The sequence below is a fragment of the Loxodonta africana genome, chromosome 19 (assembly GCF_030014295.1).
Source record: "Loxodonta africana isolate mLoxAfr1 chromosome 19, mLoxAfr1.hap2, whole genome shotgun sequence".
NCBI classification, from domain to species: domain Eukaryota; kingdom Metazoa; phylum Chordata; class Mammalia; order Proboscidea; family Elephantidae; genus Loxodonta; species Loxodonta africana.
Window position 1 is genome coordinate 59,099,692 of NC_087360.1, and position 19,803 is coordinate 59,119,494.

Sequence of the window (19,803 nt, forward strand, 5' to 3'; positions counted from 1 at the left end):
CGGCGTGGGGACGGTGTCCCCGGAACGCAGGCCCCTCGCTGAGCGCCTGACCCCGAGCCCCAGGCTGCTCTCAGCTCCCCCGAGACCAGTGACATTTAGGAAGGGGCCAGGTCAGTTGTACTCACCGACCGCGAGGCTGCGGGGCTCCGAATCCCTCCGCTGACTGTCCCTCCCGCCCTTGCCCGCCGCCGCCGGCCGAGCCGTGCGTAAGGACGTGCGCGCGCCCGCCCTTTGTCTACGCGGCTTTGACGTGCCCCTCGCGTCCCGTCCCCACCCCTCCCGCCGTTTAATCTCACGCCAGGCACCCTCGCGCCCGGCGCGCGCCAGACCGGCCAGGTCGGGAGGTGGGAGCCGAGGGGGCGCGGGCGCGGGCGCGGGCGGGGGCGGGGGCGGGGGCGCCGCGTCACCTGTGCCCGCGGGTGGGTGCGCTCGGGACGCGCCGTCTCGCCCCCTGGCGGGCGAGGGGCTGCTGCCCGGAGTGAGGCGCATGCTGGAGAGACTGGTCCTGTGTGCCTTGGTCTGAGGGAGCGCCCTGCCCTTGTCACCTGCCCTCTCCCTGTCGCGTGCCACCGGGATTCCTGGTCTGATACGGGGAGCGCCTCCTAAAGAGGGGCTCCACGTTTCTGAGATGCGCCGGGGCCTGAATACTGGCTACTTTCCCAAAGGTATACACGTATGTTCTTGAGAGGGAGAAATCAGCGAGAAGAGGTTTGAGTCGCTGAATTATCTTGTCATCCAGGGGCTGTTTGTTGTGAGTTTGTAGCGAGATGTAAAGAAATGAGCACAGGGCCTGGCACGCCCAGAAAATGTTAGCTGCCATTATCTTCATCCTCATCATCGTCCCTGAATCTCATTTGCTTTACTGGTAAAGCCGAAGGAGTTCAAGGGGTTAGCTGCTATCATCATCATCATCATCGTCGTCCCTGAATCTCATTTGCTTTACTGGTAAAGCCGAAGGAGTTCAAGGGGTTGGTGTAGAGCACCTCAGCATTCCCACTCATTAGAAACTTTCCAGTGTCTACCTCACCTGGAGCTGAGTTCTCTGCCGGAGTTGAGCAGGTGCTTACTGGAGATTTGCGTGTGTATTTCTCACCGTCTCTTCAGACTTCGAACGCCTAACCCAAGCTTATCATCTTCCCTCAAATTGGTCCTCTTTAAAAAAAGAAATTAGCTCTTCTCCTTCCTGTTCTTAAAAGAATGTTTTTTTGTTTGTTTTGCTTTTGTTTTTTTGCCCCTACTCTGTTCTACTGTGCAGCAGATGGGTTCGCCATGACTCAGATCTCAAAGGCAACTGGTTTGATTTGGTTAAACAACCCTCTCTCCAGCCCCACACACACGATCTGTTCTGCACATTGGCGTTTTGTGTCTGCATATTGTCATTGCATGCCAAATAATCTGTTAATAAATATGTAGGGCAAAGTCTACATTCTTAGACCTCAAAGTCTGTCTGTAAGAATGATGGTTCAACTCCAAAACACTGGACCACTAATCCCCACGCTAAATATTACCACACCTATCTGCGACTTGGAACCCCCTGGAAGTGTAGTGGTTAAGTGCTACAGCTGCTAACCAAGAGGTCGAGGTCGGCAGTTCGAATCCACCAGGTGCTCCTTGGAAACTGTGGGGTCGGTTCTACCCTGTCCTATAGGGTCGCTATGAGCCGGAATCAACTCAACGCAGCGGGTTTGATTTTTGGGTTTGTCTGGGACTTACCACATTCACTAATTGAATCATTCACCCATTCATTTAACAAACTTTCATTGAGCCCTTATTTATGCCCAGCTTTTTGCCAGAATCCAGTGATACAGAGATGAGTAATGCACAGACTTGTCTAATCTTCAACTAGATCAAATTCCATGAGAGAAGAAACTGGACATCATACATTTTCATGTCCTCCACAATGCTCAAGTGCTCTTTGATCTCCTCTATCTGATCTCCTTTCCTGCTCCCAGAGCCTGCCAATACTTAGAAGTAGTTCATCCATCTGCTCTGCTCTCCTTTTGTGTTTGTGTTTAAATTTTCTCAAAATCCTTACCATCTATTATTGTTCTTTGTGCATGATAATTTTTAAGTAAAAAAAAAAAAGTGTTTCACACATATTATGGCCTCAACAAGAATGTTCTTGATTCTTTGCCTATCCAAATAGTAGACCCAGTTGTTGGGTATCAACACACATGTACATGAGAGTATGTACATATTCACTGGCACAGTCTCAAAACTTCTTTAGTACAAGAAGGCTATCTCGGAAGAGGGAGCGAAGAAAAACAGGAGTTAATATAGTTCCCTGAGGTGACAAGGTTTTGTTTGCAAAGGTCAATGCTGGACAGGTCTTTGTCACCTTCATTTCTAGATATGAGGAATACAAATGGAGCAGATAAAATCAGCAAGTAATACTTAAAAAATTAGACACGAAGCAGGTTTGTTTATACAAAAGCCCTACTGCCTATAACATTGCCAGGCTTATATCCAATATTAAGGTTCTTGTCACTGAATTTAGACTGTAGATTATTATGGAAGGTATTTTACATTCCACATGAAAATACTCTTGTACTATAGAAACTCTATGAGTAGTTTCAAAAACCTGAAGAAGGGAATCACAGTGCTTAAGTTTCCAGTGAGAGGTTTAACAACTCTCACCTTATTCTTACTTTGAGTGCATTTCCCAAAATATGCCCCTACAGTCATTGTTTTGGCTGTGTTTATGCCATGACCCAGGGATACTCCTTTCCCCTGGAGAATAATACCATACGTGTGCTGCATAACTTCTCTCCACAGCTCACCTTTAACATGTACAGAGCCTTGAGGATTCATTGAGGGATGAATCCACAAATGTTTACTAGATAATCAACAATACAACTTTCACATCCAACTACCAAGAGAAAAGCCAAATAAAGCGAAAGTGTTCTTTATCTTCTCTTAGGATATGAGTTCTTGATACTAAGCACATATTCTGACTACTATTGACTTTGTATGGCACCTAGAATAGAGCACTTGCTCATAAAAGAGAGGAAGCCAATTGATAGCAAGTAAACTTTTTTTTTAAACTATTTTTGTCACAGAAGAGAAAATGGCGCAGCCAGTGCTCTTGCTTTAATGCCAGGGGCGTCACTGCATATAAGAACTCTAGGGTTAAAAGGGTGCCCTTCACACTGTTGACCTACACTACTGTTGTTAGCTGCCACTGAGTCAGCCCCCAACTCATAGCAACCCCAGGTGTTACAGAATAGGACTGCTCCATAGGGTTTTTTTGGCTGTAATCTTTATGGAAGAAGATCACCAGGCCTTTTCTTCCAAGGATTCACTGGGTATCTTCAAACCATCAGACTTTAGGTTAGCAGCCAATTGCAAGATGCTTGTATCACCATACAATTTATATGAAAGTGTTGCAGAGATTGTGAGGCTAGTCCTGGAGTGGCAGGGAATAACCGACACCTACATGAACTACACACACACACGGCACACTGGCACATATGCTTCTGTGTGTAACTTAACTAGGCTCTGGGAGTCAGTTAAGGTCACTTCTGTTGTGCCCAATTCCCTTTTACCAACTCTGATCATGAGGGCGTGTGTGCAGTCCACGTGAGTGTCAGCCGACCAGAATGTAGGCCTGTGTATGCACACAGCCAGGGCTGCTACTCTCTGGGGCTCCGGTCCCCTGGGCAGAATTGACAGGGTTGTGTAAAACATTCTAACTTAAAAAGTCCACCCAAGGAAGGGGCATCATCTTTTTCTAACAGACCACAGAGTATCTTATGGGATGGTAGAGGCCCTGTTTAATGTTCTTAAGAGATGTTATGGAAAGCCATACAATTTTGCCCTTCTAATTCTATCCAATAATTGATTAATTGCAACAAATTTGAAAGTTTTTGTCTTCATCAATCACATTACTCATTCAAGAAATATTTAATGAACATCTCTTCTGTGTCAGGCACTGTTGTAAGCACTGCGGATAGAGCAGTAAACAAAGAAAGAAAATTAAAAAAAAAAACTCACACAACTCAGCTGTCATAGGGCTTATTTTCCAATAGAGGAAGACAGACAATAAAAAAGGTAAAGAAGTAAAATAACATGCTACAGGGGTGATACGTGCTAAAGGGAGAAATAAAGCAGGGAGATAAGGAGTATTAGGGGCAGGTTGCAATTTCAGTCAGACTGGTCAAGGGACGCCTCATCAAGAAGGTAATATTTGAGGCAAGACCTGAAGGAGGTAAGGGAGCGAGCTCTGTAGGTACAGGAAGAAAAAGCATTTCAGGCTGAGGGCACAGCAAGAGATAGAAGTCCTGAGGTAGGAGGATGCCTGGTGTGTTTGAGAAAAGGAGTGACTGGAGTAGAGTGAAAAAGGGCAAGTCTAAAAAGAAGTCAGAGAGATGGAGGAGTGGCGGTGGATCGTGTGAGACTTTGTAGACAATTGTAAGAACTAGCTTTTACTCTGAGTGAGATGGGAGGCCATTGGAAGGTTTTGAGCAGAGGCATGGCTGGCTTTCTGTTGCTTTGTTCAGAACAGACTGAAAGGAGGCAAGAGCTGTAGCCCAGAGAACAGCTGGGAGATGATGTTAGCTTAGACAAGGGTGATAGCAATGGAGGTAGTAAGCAGTGGTTGGATTCTTGCTAGGTAGCTAGAGGTGTTTTTATTGTTAATTGCCATCGAGTAGATTCTGATTCATGGTGAGCCCATGTGTTATGCAGTAGGTCTGCTCCATAGGGTTTTCTTGGCTGTAATATTAACAGAAGCAGATTGCTAAGACTTTTCTTCTTCGGTACCACTGAGTGGGTTCGAACCGCTAACCTTTAGGCTAGTAGTGGAGTGCAAACCATTTGTGCCACCCAGGGCCTTAGCCAGAGTGTGAATAGGCTCCCTACCCCTGAATGTGTTGGCACTCTTCCCCCTTCCTCCCTCAGTTTCCCCTGTCCATTCACTCAGTTTTCCTGCCCATATCATCCTTCCGAATTTTGCTTTTGGGGCAAATGCTGTTCTTTAGGTTTCATATAGTTGATTGTTCTGAGGTGTACATTCCTCACTGGTGTTACTGTTCATTTTATAGGCCTGTCTATTGTATGTTTACTTGTGTTTTATTGACTATGCAAAGGCATTTGGCTGTGTAGATCATAACAAATTATGGATAACATTGCAAAGAATGGTGATTCCAGAACACTTAATTGTGCTCATGAGGAACCTGTACATAGACCAAAAGGGAGTCATTCGAACAGAACAAGGGGATACTGCATGGTTTAAAGTCAAGAAAGGTGTGCATCAGGGCTGTATCCTTTCACCATACTTATTCAATCTGTGCGCTGAGCACATAATTCAGGAAGCTGGATTATATGAAGAATACCAGCATCAGGATTGGAGGAAGACTCACTAAAACCTGTGAAATGCAGATGACACAACCTTGCTTGCTGAAAGTGAAGAGGACTTGAAGCACTGATGACGATCAAAGACTACAGTCTTCAGTGTTGGAGTATACCTCAACATAAAGAAAACAAAAATCCTTACAACTGGACCAATAAACAACATCAGGATAAACAGGAAAAAAAATTGAAGTTGTCAAGGATTTCATTTTACTTAGATCTATAGTCAATGCCCATGGAAGCAGCAGTCAAGAAATCAAATGATGCATTGCATCGGGCAAATCTGCTGCAAAAGACCTCTTTTAAAATGTTCAAAAGCAAAGATGTCACTTTGAGGGCTAAGGTGCACCTGACCCAAGCCATGGTGTTTTCAATCACCTCACATGCATGTGAAAACTGAACAGTGAGTAAGGAAAACCAAAGAAGAATTGATGCTTTTGAATTATGATATTGGTGAAGAATATCGAATATACCATGGACTGCCAGAAGAACAAACAAATCGGTCTTGAAAGAAGTACAGCCAGAATGCTCCTTAGAAGCAAAGATGGTGAGACTTCTTCTCATGTACTTTGGACATATTATCAGGAGGAGCTGTCCCTGGGGAAGGACATCATGCTTGGTAAAGTAGACAGTCAGTGAAAAAGAGGAAGACTGTCAACAAGATGGAGTGACACAGTGACTGCAACAATGGGCTGAAGCATAACAACGATGGGATGGTGTAGTGTTTTGTTCTTTTATATATAGGGTCACTATGAGTCAGAACTGACCCAATGGCACCTAACAACAATAGCATTGTATAGCTATAATGTGATCTCTAGGAGTGATTTCAGTTCCAAGTTTGAACGGTGTCTGAGGGCCGTAGTCTCGAGGGTTCCACTAGTCTCTATCAAACCATTAAGTTTGGTCTTATTTATAAATTTGAATTTTGTTCTACATTTCTCTCCGACCCTGTCCATAACCTGCTACTGTGGTCCCAGTCAGAGAGGTTGGTAATGGTAGCCGGGCACCATCTAGTTCTTCTGATCTTAGGCTAGTGGAGGCCGTGGTTCATGTGGTCCATTAGTTCTTTGCACTAATTGTTTCCTTGAGTCTTTGGTTTTCTTCACTCTTCTTTGCTACAGATGAGAAGAGACCAATTGTTGTATCTTAGATGGCCGCTCGCAAGCTTTTAAGACCCCAGTTGCTACTCATCAAGATAGGATGTAGAACATCGTCTGTATGGATTATGATATACCAGTTGACTTAGATGCCCCTCCTGAGACCATGGTCCCTAGCCCTCAAGCCCAGTATCTCCGTCCTGGGAGGTGTATGGTTATGGCTAAGAAGTTTTCATAACTGCGTCCCATGTGTGCAGTATTGCATACATGGATGTATTTGCAGCACGTGCACATATATATATATATATATATATATGAGCATACCTCCATATGCCTTACCACTCCTGTTCAGCTTACATATCTACCTGTGTATCCACTCATACATTGTTTGCTGTTACTATTGTTGCAGGATTGTATATGTATTAGTATTTACCATTGTACACTTTTACTCTTGCGTACCTTTCGGTGCCTTCCTTTACCTTGATTATGTTGTGCTGACTTCCCCCATATGGTGTATTATCTCTCCCCTCATCAAAATTAGTATGTGTCTACTGCCTAATTAGTGGTTTTCTTTCCCCAACTTCCATCCCCAGTAGCCATGGAAGAATGTTTATTTCTGTGTGAAAACCTTTTCTTGACTTTTTATAGCAGTGGTCTGATACACTATTTGTCCTTTTGTGATTGACTTATTTCATTCAGCAAAACATCCTCCATGTTCATCTATGTTGTGAGGTGTTTCACAGACTCATCATTATTCTTTAATGTTTCGTAGTATTCCATTGTGTGTATGTACCACAGTTTGTTTATCCGTTCATCCGTTGGTGGACACTTAGGCTGCTTCTATCTTTTTGCTATTGTCAGTAATGCTGTCATGAACATGGGTGTGCATGTGTCTATTCGTGTCACAGCTCTTATTTCTCTAGGCTGTATACTTAGAAGTGGGATTGCTGGATCATATGGTATTTCTCTTTCTAGCTTTTTGAGGAAGTGCCATATTGTTTTCCATAGTAGTTGTACCATTTTACATTCCCACCAGCAGTGTATGAGAGTTCCAATCTCCCCACAGCCTATTCAGCATTTGTTGTTTTCTGTTTTTTTGATTGTGGAAACCCTGGTGGCATGGTGGTTAAGAGCTACGGCTGCTAACCAAGAGGTCAGCAGTTCGAATACACCAGGTGCTCCATGGAAACCCTATGGGGCAGTTCTACTCTGTCCTATAGGGTCGCCATGAGCTGGGATTGACTCAATAGCAAGGGGTTTGGTTTTTTCAAGGTTTTTTTGATCAGTGCCGTTATTACCTGTGTGAGATGGTGTCTCATTGTAGTTTTGATTTGCATCTCTCTAAAAAAAAAAAAAAAAAACTTTTTTTTTTTTTTAATGTCCTTTGCCCATTTTTTAATTGGATTGTTTGTCTTTTATTGAGTTGTTCGAGTTTCTATAAACTTTAGAGATTAGGTCCTTGTCAGATATGTTGTAGCCAAAATTTTTTCTCCCAGTCTCTAGGTTCTCTTTTTACTGTTTTGGAAAATCTCTTGATGACAACAAGTATTTGATTTTCAGGAAGCCCCATTCATCTGGTTTGTCTTCTGCTGTTTGTGCTTTTTAAGTTATGTTTGATAGTCTATTTATGCCCCTATTCTGTCTTCTATGATCTTTATGGTTTAAGGTTTTACACTTAGGCCTTTGATCTACCTTGAGTTAGTTTTTGTGTGTGGTGTGAGGTATGGATGTTGTTTCATTTTCTTTTTGCAAATGGATACCCAGTTTTGCCAGTACCATTTGTTAAAGAGACTATCTCTTCCCCATTTAATGAATGAATTTTGACCCTTTGTCAAAGATTAATTGTCCATAGGTGGATGGATTTCTGGATTCCCAATTCTATTCCATTGGTCTGTGTGTCTATCGTTGTACTAGTACCAGGTTGTTTTGACTACCGTGGCTGTATAGAGGTTTTGAGACCAGGGAGTGAGAGGCCTCCTACTTTGTTCTTCTTTTTCAACATTGCTTTACTTATCTGGGGCCTCTTTCTTTCCATATAAAGTTGGTGATTAGCTTTTCCATTTTGTAAAGAATGTTACTGGATAGCCAATGTGTTTTAACCAATTGTAGTCATTATTCTTTTTGATGCTTAAACAGTCTCATTTTTTGGCTAATTGGGAACGCTTTCATGTTGGCTTCTGTGTCCTTTTGACATTTCTTCAGTAGCTTTCTTGCTCTTTGGTACAACAAGGTGTTGCAGGCTCACCCTATACTTCCAGCCATGCCTCTGAAGAGCCCTGGTTCCTTTTTGGTGGAGAAGAAGATTTAGGAACCACAGTCTGGACACTAGTTAGCTTCTGAGCCTTTTCAGAAGATAAAGCCAAGAAATACAGCTTTTTGAAAAGAGAAATCATAAACATATTGATAACCTAATTCAAATTTAACATTATATGACATTTACTTCTTTGATTTCATACTTGCATCTCTTATACTGACAATCTTACTTATTTGCATTACTTTACTATACATATTTTAAAGGCAAAGCTGCCAGGATAAGATTTGGGGTGAAAGCGAAAGACTGGGGTCAAGGATGGTTCTAAGATTTGGGCCATGGACAGCCAATAGGATGGAGTTTCCAGTTGCTGAGATGGGGAAGAGAGGGGTGGGGATGAGGGCCAGTTTTAGAGGAGATCAATAATGTATTTTTGCACATGTTAAATTTGAGATACCGTTCTTTGATGTACGAGTCTGGAGTTAGAAGGAGAGTTCCAGGCTGGAAATATAAATTTGGAAGTCCTCAGAATATGGACAGTGTTATAGATTGAATTATGTCCTCCTTCCCCTGCCTCTCCCCAGAAACCCTCGTGGCATAGCCGTTAAGTGCTACAGCTGCTAACCAAAATGTCGGCAGTTTGAATCCACCAGGCACTCCTTGGAAACTCTATGGGGCAGTTCTACCCTGTCCTATAGGGTCGCTATGAGTTGGAGTAGACTTTATGGCAATGGGTTTGGTTCCCCGCCCCCCCCCGCCGCCGCCCCAACACAAGTATGTATTGTAAATCCTTACCCTTATACTCATGGATTTAATCTCATTTGGGAATAGGGCTTTTGTAATGTTAATGAGGCCATATCACAGTAGGGTGTGTCATAAGCCAATCACCTTTGAGATATAAAAGGAGCAGATTGGGCATAGAGAAGCAAATAGAGATGGGGAAGATAGATGCCATACCACATGAAGATTGCCAAGGAACTGAGGGACAGAAGCTGACAGAGACAAGGACCTCCCCCAAGTGACAGAGAGAGAAAGCCTTCTCCTAGAGTGGGCACTCTGAATTTGTACTTCAAGCATCCAAAACTGTGAGAAAATAGATTTCTGTCTGTTGAAGTCACTCACCTGTTACACCAGCACTAGAAGATTAAGACAGACAGTATATGCGTTGGATCGGACTAAGAGAAGAAAGCTCAGACTTAAGAAGCAGAGACCTTGCAGGTAAGAGCAAAGCAAAGAAGACAGATTTCAGTCCAGATCTACACCGTGTTCCCCAGTTTGAAAGTATTCGGACTCAATTTTGCCAATTCACAGCAGGATGATCTGGGTCTGGGGACTGATTCGTAGTAATTAGAAAACACTGATAAAAAAGAGCAGGCCTATTTATTTATTTAGTGGGTAATTGAAACTGCAAAATTAACTGGAATAATAGATTTTACATGTCAGGTCATACTTTTAACAGTAGGAAAGCCTACTCGGGAAACAAAAGCAACATCAATAGGCTATTTGTTGACCCCAGAGTTTAAAAAGAAAGAAAGAAAGAAAAAAAAAGAAAGAATGGGTGGTTTTAAGGCTCTGGTATTTGATGTACCCTCAGATGTTCTACCTGTACAGGATTCTACCTGCCAAAAAAAAAAATTTTTTTTTCAAGCAGCCCAAAAATCATGGCTGGGCAGAGCATCCTTTTGTATAAATATGGATAAACTATTCCTTTGCAGCATTCCTTTTTCTAAAATGTACTCCTACGTAGCATTATCTCCCCTGTTAAAACAATGGCTTCCTTCCTGAGATCCCCAGGGAAAGAAAAGAGGAGCTTCCAATTATTTTAATACAAATTTTAAAATCTAATGGAAATCAGACATTTCTCTGAGATAAACACTTACGTAAGCTTACTAATGTAATTTTTGGCTAATGTCTACTCATCTTTTTAAGACTCACTTGAGGGTCAACGCAACAGGAAGTTTTCTCTGATTACTCCCCTCAACTGTATTAGAGGCTTTCTTCGTTATCTAGTGCTGCTATAACAGAAACACTACGAGTTGATGGCTTTAACAAACAGATTTATTGTCTCACAGTCTAGGAGGCTAGAAGCTTTGGGTGGCAGATCCAGTCCCATCCCCCCTGGCATTTGTGAATGGCAGCCCCACATTCCAGAACTGAATATCTGACTCTTTGAAACCTAGAAGGCCGTGGCCCCACCCTTTGAGACCCAGCAGGCCATCATTCAACCCTTTGAGACCCCCAGAGGTCATGGCCCTACCCTTTGAGACTGAGGCAGCTCTGCTTCTGCGTCCTGGTTCCTTGGCCTCTTGGCCCCTCAGCCCCTCCGCCTGGCCTCTGCACTGCTTGGGCAATGAGTGACCAGAAGCACCTGACTCCACCAGCCTCAGACCAAAGGCACTCGTCTCTCTCACTCCATGGGTTGCCAAGCATAGCTCCACCAGCAAGTGTCCGGGGGCACCCCACTCCACTAAGAAGCCTCCTGCCTGAAGGCCCTCATCTCTCTCACTCCATGGGTTGGCTCCTGAGCTGTCTAGACCTGGTCTTCTGGTTCTGCTGCTGCCATTTCTTTGCTGCTGCTTCTCCCTGTGTGTGCCATCTCCGGTGTTATAGCTCTCCTCACTTCCTTCTGAACTCTTGCCAGAGTTGCCTTTGATGTCCGTAATTCCACCAACAGTCTCTTCAAGGTAATCTAAGCTTTTACTATTAATTAGACACCTTAAAACTCTTCCAACCTCTACCCATTCACAGTTTCAAAACTGCTTCCACGTTTTAGGTATCTGTGAGAGCAGCACCCCACTCCTGGTACCAGATTCTGTCTTAGTTATATAGTGCTGCTATAGCAGAAATAACACAAGTGGATGTCTTTAACAAACAGAAATTGATTCTATCACAGTCTAGGAGGCTAGAAGTCCAAATTCAGGGTGCTAGCTCCAGAGGAAGTCTTTCTCTTTCTGCTGGCTCTGGGGGAAAGTCCTTGTCATCAATCTTCCCCTGGGTCTAGGAGTTTCTTAGTGAGGGACCTTGGGTCCAAAGGAGGCACTCTGCTCCTGGCTGTTTTTTCTTGGTGGTAGGAGGTCCCTCCTCTCTCTGCTCACTTCTCTCTTTTATATCCCAAAAGAGATGGACTCAAGATACAACCTAATCTTATAGTTTGTGTCCTGCCCCATTAACATAACTGCCTCTAACCGTGCCTTGTTAACATTTACAACACATAGGATAATTATATCAGGTCACGAAATGGAGGACAACCACACGATACTGGGGCTCATGGCCTAGCCAAGTTGACACACATTTTTGGGGGACACAATTGAATCCGTAATAGGGGCTTATCCTCATCACTTCCCTAACACTCTCTTAGTGCCTCTGACATAGTTTTATTTTGTTAATTACCTATTTATATTTCTAAACCTGTTATATGTCTAGTTCCCCTCAATGGACTGTGAATTTTGTTTTATTTATCTTCCTATCTCCAGTAGTTAACATAATGTCTGGCACATAGTAGTTGCTCAGTGTGAATGAAAACTACATCAACAGAAATTATAAAAATTAAATGTGTACTTTTAAAAAATAAAATGGAGAAATGTACTAGTACTTAATGTATAAAATTTAGTAGACAATACTGGGGTATGTGGGAAAAATAATAAAAGTTCTTAATGGTAGCATTATCAGAGCTCATTGAAGCAGTAGGAAAGGTTATAATAAATTAGATCAGTTAATCTTATTCTGGACTTTTTAGAGCTCAAAAGAGACCTGGGCCACTTTTGTTTTTTTGAGGTTTTCACTTTATCAGTATATGTGCTGCTGAAGTGAACACGGTTTTCACTATATTAAAAAAAAAAATTACATGATGACTATTGTGGCATACGGTACATGTGTGCATTTCCAAAATCAACAATTTTAACAGGAAAAAGGCAATAAACACAATTATACTATTTACAAGGTGAGTCTTTATAAAAATATTAAGCATTAATTCAAAATCCATTTTGGACAGTGTGGTCTGGCAATGGCACACATATTTGAAATTCGAAGACAAACAGTGAGTGGCATCTTTTGTTTTTTCATCCTGTTAGTTATCTCTGTGGTTGTATGTGTAACTTCATTTGGTGATAATATAAAAAGTACAGATTTGAGGACCTCTACAACTGTGGGAAGGAGGCTTGGTGGTGCAGTGGCTAAGCATTCAGCTGCTAACCAACCGAAAGGTCGGCGGTTCAAACCCCACAGTGGCTCTGTGGGAGAAAAGACCTGATGACCTGCTTCTGTAAAGATTACAGGCTAGGAAACCCTATGGGACAGTTCTACTCTGTCAGACGGGGTTGCTATGAGCTGGCATCAACACCACGGCACACGACAACACAGCTGTGGGGCCTGATCCACGTGGTCTTCCCAGCCTTTCCCTTCCTGGTGGTAGGCCCTGATGTGTGTTGTATTTTTTCCATTTTCTCATCGTTGAGACTTCAGAAACCCTAGTTTTGTTAGAAATACATTGCAAAACATTCTAAGGGTGAGTCATTTTTACAGCTGAATACCCTCATTGTTTTCTGTTGATTCTTACTAGCTTTAATTTCAGAGAGTGAACCCCAATTCAGACAGCATACCCTTATTCATAATCGTGCCTTTAGTGGCGTCAGGACTAGGAAGCATAGATGGCGGGGGGCGGGGGAGGAAACCATAGCGATGACAATAGTATCCCTTATAGGAAGAGGAAGCGCAGCTGTGTTCACACTGTCCCTGAAGCCTGTGTGTTTGGCTGCTTCTGTCTTTGCCCTATGAACCACCTGGCAGGGCATTCTGGCTTACACAGAGCATGAGCTGGCCAGGGCAGGCCCTTCAGAGAGGAAAATAAAGCAAGAGTCGCTTGCTCAACCGTTGATTGCGTTTACATCGCCTGCGGTTGACACAAACAAATTTAGCCCAAGAAGTCAAGGATCAGAGTAGATAAAGATAAGAAAACACTTTTATTTAAAATATGTCATCCCTGAATAATAACCTAGAGAATGAACAATTTCTGAAAAGAGGTTTAAATTCTTCCAAAGCCTAAAGATCTCAAAACATTGGATGTTGAAGCTAAAGGCATACTTGCCACGAATATTCATGTATTTATTCCAACCTGTATGTTCTGAGTTTCTAAGGGATACGCAGCCTGGGGCCAGGAGTACACAGGCAGTTCTGTCCCAGCCTTCCCAGAACCTATGGTCTAGTGCAAGAGGCAAACAGTTCAATAAGCAGCTTTAGTACAGAGTGATAAATACCACAGTAGGGAAGGTATCAGATGCTTGGAAACAAACGGTAAATTATCAAAAACAAAACTACTAAGCAAGTTAAGTGTTTTTTCTTTCTTTTTAAAAATTTCTTGTGTGTGTGTGTTTTAGGTAAAAGTTTACAGTACAAATTAGTTTTTCATTCAAAAATCTATACAGAAATTATTTTGTGACAAACTGCATTGGTTGCAATCCCTGCAATATGCTGGTGCTTTCCCCCCTTTCCCTTTGCACTCTGGGTTCTCCATGTCCTTTCCTCCAGTTTTCCTGTCTGTTTTTTTTTTTTTTAAGTACACCTATTTTGAGGTGTACATTAAGGACTTGAAGACTAAGATGTGCCTGACCCAAGCTATAGTGCTTTTAATTCCCTCATATGCGTGCAAAAGCTGGACAATGAATAAGGAAGCCCAGAGAAGAATTGATGCCTCTGAATTAAAGCGTTGACCAAGAATATTGAATATACCATGGACTACCAGAAGAACAAACAAATCTGTCTTGGGAGAAATACAGCCAGAATGCTCCTTAGAAGCAAGGACGGCAAGACTTCATCTCACGTACTTTGGACATGTTATCAGGAGGAACCAGTCCCTGGAGAAGGACATCATGCTTGGCAAAGAAAAGCATCAGTGAAAAAGAGGAAGACCCTCGATGAGCTGGATCAACACAGTTGCAGCAACAATGAGCCCAAGGATAACAACGATAGTGAGGATTGGCGTAGGGCCAGGCAGTGTTTTGTTCTGTTGTACATAGGGTTGCTATGAGTCAGAACTGACTCAATGGCACGTAATAGTAATAATTTAAGGAATGGATATATGCACTCCCATGTTCATTGCAACACTGTTTACGATAGCAAAAAGATGGAAGCAACCAAGGTGCCCATCAATGGATGAATGGATAAATAAATCATGGTGTATTCACACAATGGAATACTACGCATTGATGAAGAACAATGATGAATCCATGAAACATTTCATAACGTGGAGGAATTTGGAAGGCATTTTATGCTGACTGAAATTAGTCAGTTGCAAAAGGACAAATATTGTATGAGACCATTATCATAAGAACTCAAGAAATAGTTTAAACAGAGAAGAAAATATTCTTTGATGGTTAGGAGAGGGGAGAGGGAGGTAAGGAGGGAGAGGGGTTTTCACTAATTAGATAGTAGATAAGAACTATTTTAGGTGAAGGGAAAGACAGCACACAAAACAGGAGAGGTCAGCACAACTGGAGTAAACCAAAAGCAAAGAAGTCAACTGAACGCTTTGAAGGCCAGTGTAGCAGGGGTGGGGGTTTGGAGACCATGGTTTCAGGGGATGTCTAAGTCAATTGGCATAATAAAATCTATTAAGATGACGTTCTGCATCCCACTTTGGAGAGTGGCATCTGGGGTCTTAAATGCTAGCAAGCGACAATCGTCAATTGGTATCAACCCACCTAGACCAAAGGAGAATGAAGAACACCAAAGACACAAGGTAATTATGAGCTCAAGAGGCAGAAAGGGCCACATAAGGCAAAGACTACATTAGCCTGAGACCAGAAGAACTAGATGGCGCCGGCTACAGTGGATGACTGCTCTGACAGGGAACACAAAAGAGAACCCCCAAGGGAGCAGGAGAGAAGTGAGATGCAGACCCCAAATTTTCGTTAAAAGACCAGACTTAATGATCTGACTGAGACTAGAAGGACCTCGGTGCTCATGGTCCCCAGACCTTCTGTTAGCCCAAGACAGGAACCATTCCCAAAGCCAACTCTTCACACAGGGATTGGACTGGGCAATGGGATAGAAAATGATACTGGTGAAGAGCGAGCTGCTTGGATCAAGCAGACACATGAGACTATGTGGGCAGCTCCTGTCTGGAGGGGAGATGAGAGGGCAGAGGGGGTCAGAATCTGGCTGAATGGAGGCGAAAATAAAGAGTAGAAAGGAGTGTGCTGTCTCATTAGGGGGAGAGCAATGCGGAGTATATAACAAGGTGTGTGTAAATTTTTGTATGAGAGACTGACTTGATTAGTAAACTTTCACTTAAAGCACAAGAAAAAAAATAGTAATAATTTAGAGGTGGAGAGGAACAGAGGCTCCCTAGACATTATGTGATAAAAAGGTGGAAAGGCCAAGTGTTTACAACATAAACAGGTGAAGATACTTTAGTGAATATTTCTTTTGGCAAAAGTTGAAAAAGCAAGAAGAATATTTCAAGTTACCAGAAAACTAGCCCTTCCCAGATGGAGAGAAAAGAAAGAGGGCAAACAGCTGTCCTGTATCCTGCCTATGTTCAATGTAAAGAACTGCCCCACAGTGTGTTTAACACACACACACACACACACACACACACACGCTGGCCTTACACACTCATTGGCTAGGTCTTTTAAATCGTTACATATTAAAAGCTTTATTTACATTTGGTCTATTTCCCCACTCCAAAGGCTTCCTTGCAAATGATAAAGGGCACCATTCCCAGTATGTTCCTAAGAAACTTTAGTAAGTGGCCCTGCCCATGTGAGAGAAGAATGCAAGGCATTTGAGACCTTCTGCTGAGGTCAGGAGTTGAGGCAATCCTGTTTCCCCGCTGTGAACCCGGGAGCAAAAAAAAAAAAAAAAGTAAGTGAAATTCCAGAGGAATCATTGGATGGAAATGGTTAATGTGTTCGGCTGCTAACTGAAAGGCAGGAAGTTCAAGTCCACCCAGAGGTGCCCGGGAAGAAAGGCCTGGCCATCTGCTTCCAAAAAAATCAGCAGTTGAACTCTGTAGAGCACAGTTCTGCTCTGACACACATGAGGTCGCCATAAATTGGAATCCCCTCCATGGAATGCACAACTGGTTTGTGTGTGTGTGTGTGTGTTTTAACTCCAGGACAGCTAAGAAATGAGCAAATCCTGGACAAGAAATTCAAGCTTTAACTACGAAGACAAAAGTAACCACAGAGGGCTTAACCCTATTTGCTGGCGCTCACAGAACTCAGCTTTGTTCCGATTAGCCAGGCTGGGAACCAGGCACCAAGCCATAGTTTTGCCCTTGATTATTGTCTCAAAAAAGCTGCGGAGCACACTCTAAAGAGAAAAGAACTGGATACTGTTTGTGGGGCCCTGGGGGACCTAGAGGCAGCTCGATCTGGAACGCAAAAGCGGTAGGTCTCACGTCTGCAAGGACCAGGTGTATAAACGTCAATGCAGGGCACTACTTGGAAGGAGCCCCAGGCATCAAAGGTGATGTGCATCCACACTGCCTTCTGGAGAAGCAGCTTGCACGCCTGCAGGGTGCCTCGCAGGAAGCCCCTCTGCACAGCGCACCGCTCCAGGCACATGCTGTGTCCACAGGTGCCTCAGGAAACCTGCGTAGTCCTGCCACGGTGGGGGAAAGCCCAGAGCGAGGTGGTCGGCTCTGCACGGCAGAATGGTGCTGAGCCCGGGAAGCTGGACGTGGGACACGGGGCCTCTCCAGTCTCTGCTGTAGCATTTTGAAACCTGTGCACGGATGTCAAGGAGAGCCCCTTCGTGTCTGCGAACACCACTTGCTTCTTGGGTCTCAGGGGTTGAGGAGGTCGTGCCAGGCAGGAGCGGATGGACGATGGCCTGGGCTGCAGCACCACTTGGCAAGACTGCAGGTGCTGCTGGAGGAATGGGTTGTGACCGAGGCAGAGGTGCATGGGGAGGTCCCAAAAGGCACAGCGGGCAGCACTGGGGACCTTTGACAAAAGGGGAAGGAAGTTTGGATGAGAGGACAGAAGAACCAGGCTTTCTCAACTGTAGACCAGCTTGCCCTCTCCTCCCCCTCTCAGCATCACTGCACTTCTCTTCCCCTCACTCCCCAACCCCACAAGTGCCTGATGAAACTGGATGAAAAGAAGCACAGGCAAAGAGTGGCAGCGGGTTGGGAGCCTAGTGAGAGCCGTGAATTCCTAGGACACACAGAGGGGAGACCAGGGACACAGAGCTAGGCAGGAAGTACTTACACCCAGTTTCTTCAGGCACCCGGGAGGCAGAGGTGTTTGCTTCTCTTGACTGAGGCCCATTTCCCTGCAGGAACTATTTATGTGCTTCTGACTCCAGAGGGTCAGCAGTACTGAGACACTAGCCCTTTGGAGGAACCAATCAGAAGAGCCTATCATGTCTTCAACACTTTGGGGAAAGGAAAAAGACGTGATAGGGGACGTGACAGGCAAGTGTGACTCAGACTGTTTGCCACAGGCCACCAGCCCTCCACCTCTGAGGATTATAGCCTTAAGGGTCACTCCTGGGTTACTGCCCTCTGGTGGGTGTCTGTGCTAAGGTGGTTGTTGTGAGCTGCCCTCCAGTTTGCCTCTGACTCATGGCGACCCCATACACAGTAGAAAAACTGCCAGGTCCTGCACCATCCCCATGATTGGTTGCGGAGACCAGACTGTTGTGATCTACCCTGTTTTCACTGGCTGATTTTTGGAAGTAGATTGCCAGGCCTTTCTCTCTAGTCCATCTTAGTCTGGAAGTTCCGCTTAAACCTGTTCAGCATTATTGTTGTTGTTGTTAGTTGCCATCCAGTCAGAATCGTAGTGACCCCATGTGCGCAGAATAGAACTGTGCTTCGTAGGGTTTTCAAGCATGTGACCTTTTGGGAACAGATCACCAGGCCTGTCTCCCGAGGCACCACTGGGTGGATTCAAACTGCCAACCTTTTGGCTAGTAGTAGAACACTTAACTGTTTTTGCTGCCCAGGGACTCCACTCAAACCACCATTGACAGATGGGTTGTGACTGGGCATGAGTTGCATTGTCTGGGAATTGAACCCCAGTCTCCCGAATGGAAGGTGAGAGTTCTACCACTGAGCCACCAATATCCCCCTGTGATAAGGAAAGGAGAGAAAAGAATGAAACTGGAAACCCTGTGGGCTGTGAAACAGACAGGCTTTGGGGAATTAGAAGTTCATACACACGCTATGTATAGTTTCCATAGGGGCTCGCACCATACTTTTTTCTCCTGAAGCTATCCCACTACCCACTTTTTGGGCTCTTTTCTCTGCCTCTTGGCTTTTCCTTATTCACCTTACTGTTGAGTGCCTTCTCATATTTCTGTGTCCATCTATTCTCTGTACTACTGTGTGTGGGGTGTGTGTGTGGGTGTGGGTGGGTGTGTGTGTGGCACCCAGAGAGAGAGGAGGTCACTAGGTGGAGCGCTTGTTGACCAATATAGAGAGCCTCTATGGGGCCTTGGAGTTGGATCCCTGATTTGGTCATTTGTGGCCAGAGTGACAGGGTCATATAACATGCAAAGTACATCCATAAGGAACCCACCTAGTGTACCTCGATGGTACCCCTAGGCTCTGTGGTCTGTGCTGGACATGATCAGATTGTCTCAGGAGGCGGTGAACAGCTTCTTGGTGTTTCTCTTACCCCTAGTATCCTTCTCTGTCTCCTTTGCAGACCCAGTTTCCTCTATCTATCCCTTAAATCTTAATATCCCTCAAATCTTCAGCCCTCTGTATTTTTCACTCTGGTACATTTTCCTTGGATGTCCTTACCAATTTTGACAAATATGCAATTACTACTTGTATACTAACAACTCCTAAGTCTGTATCTTTAAGCCAGATCTTTTCTTACAAGCTCTAGACTCCTGGATACTGTGCTATTTCTGGAGCTGGATGATGGAAACAGGTGTGTGCCCTGTGTAATCTTCTGTATGTGTTTTGTACCTCAACAACAACAACATGTTATACTTCAATCAAAAGTTTATTTAAAAAAAAAAAAAGCAAGGTTGTAGATTGTTAATCTTGCAGTGGTTCGAAGATTTTATTTCTACAAAAAATGGTCTCATAATATATCGTGGTTGTTGTTAGGTATCGTTGAGTCGGTTCTGACTCATAGCGACCCTACG

General features: G+C 44.0%; 1 protein-coding gene and 1 long non-coding RNA gene across 2 annotated transcripts in view; both read right to left on the bottom strand.

Moving 5' to 3' along the window:
* GPAT4 (glycerol-3-phosphate acyltransferase 4) overlaps nucleotides 1-251 on the bottom strand; it is a 37,584-nt gene extending 37,333 nt beyond the window's left edge. The window contains exon 1 of the mRNA XM_064272785.1: nucleotides 126-251. The gene's annotated coding sequence lies outside the window, so the exon portion shown is untranslated. The remainder of the gene's footprint in view (nucleotides 1-125) is intronic.
* A 7,539-nt stretch (nucleotides 252-7,790) lies between these two features.
* Nucleotides 7,791-19,473, bottom strand: LOC135228252 (uncharacterized). The gene is made up of 2 exons (XR_010318644.1): nucleotides 17,910-19,473; nucleotides 7,791-17,642 (listed from the first exon to the last, which is right to left on the bottom strand). It is a non-coding gene; the product is annotated as an uncharacterized LOC135228252 (long non-coding RNA).
* Nucleotides 19,474-19,803: the final 330 nt, after the last annotated feature.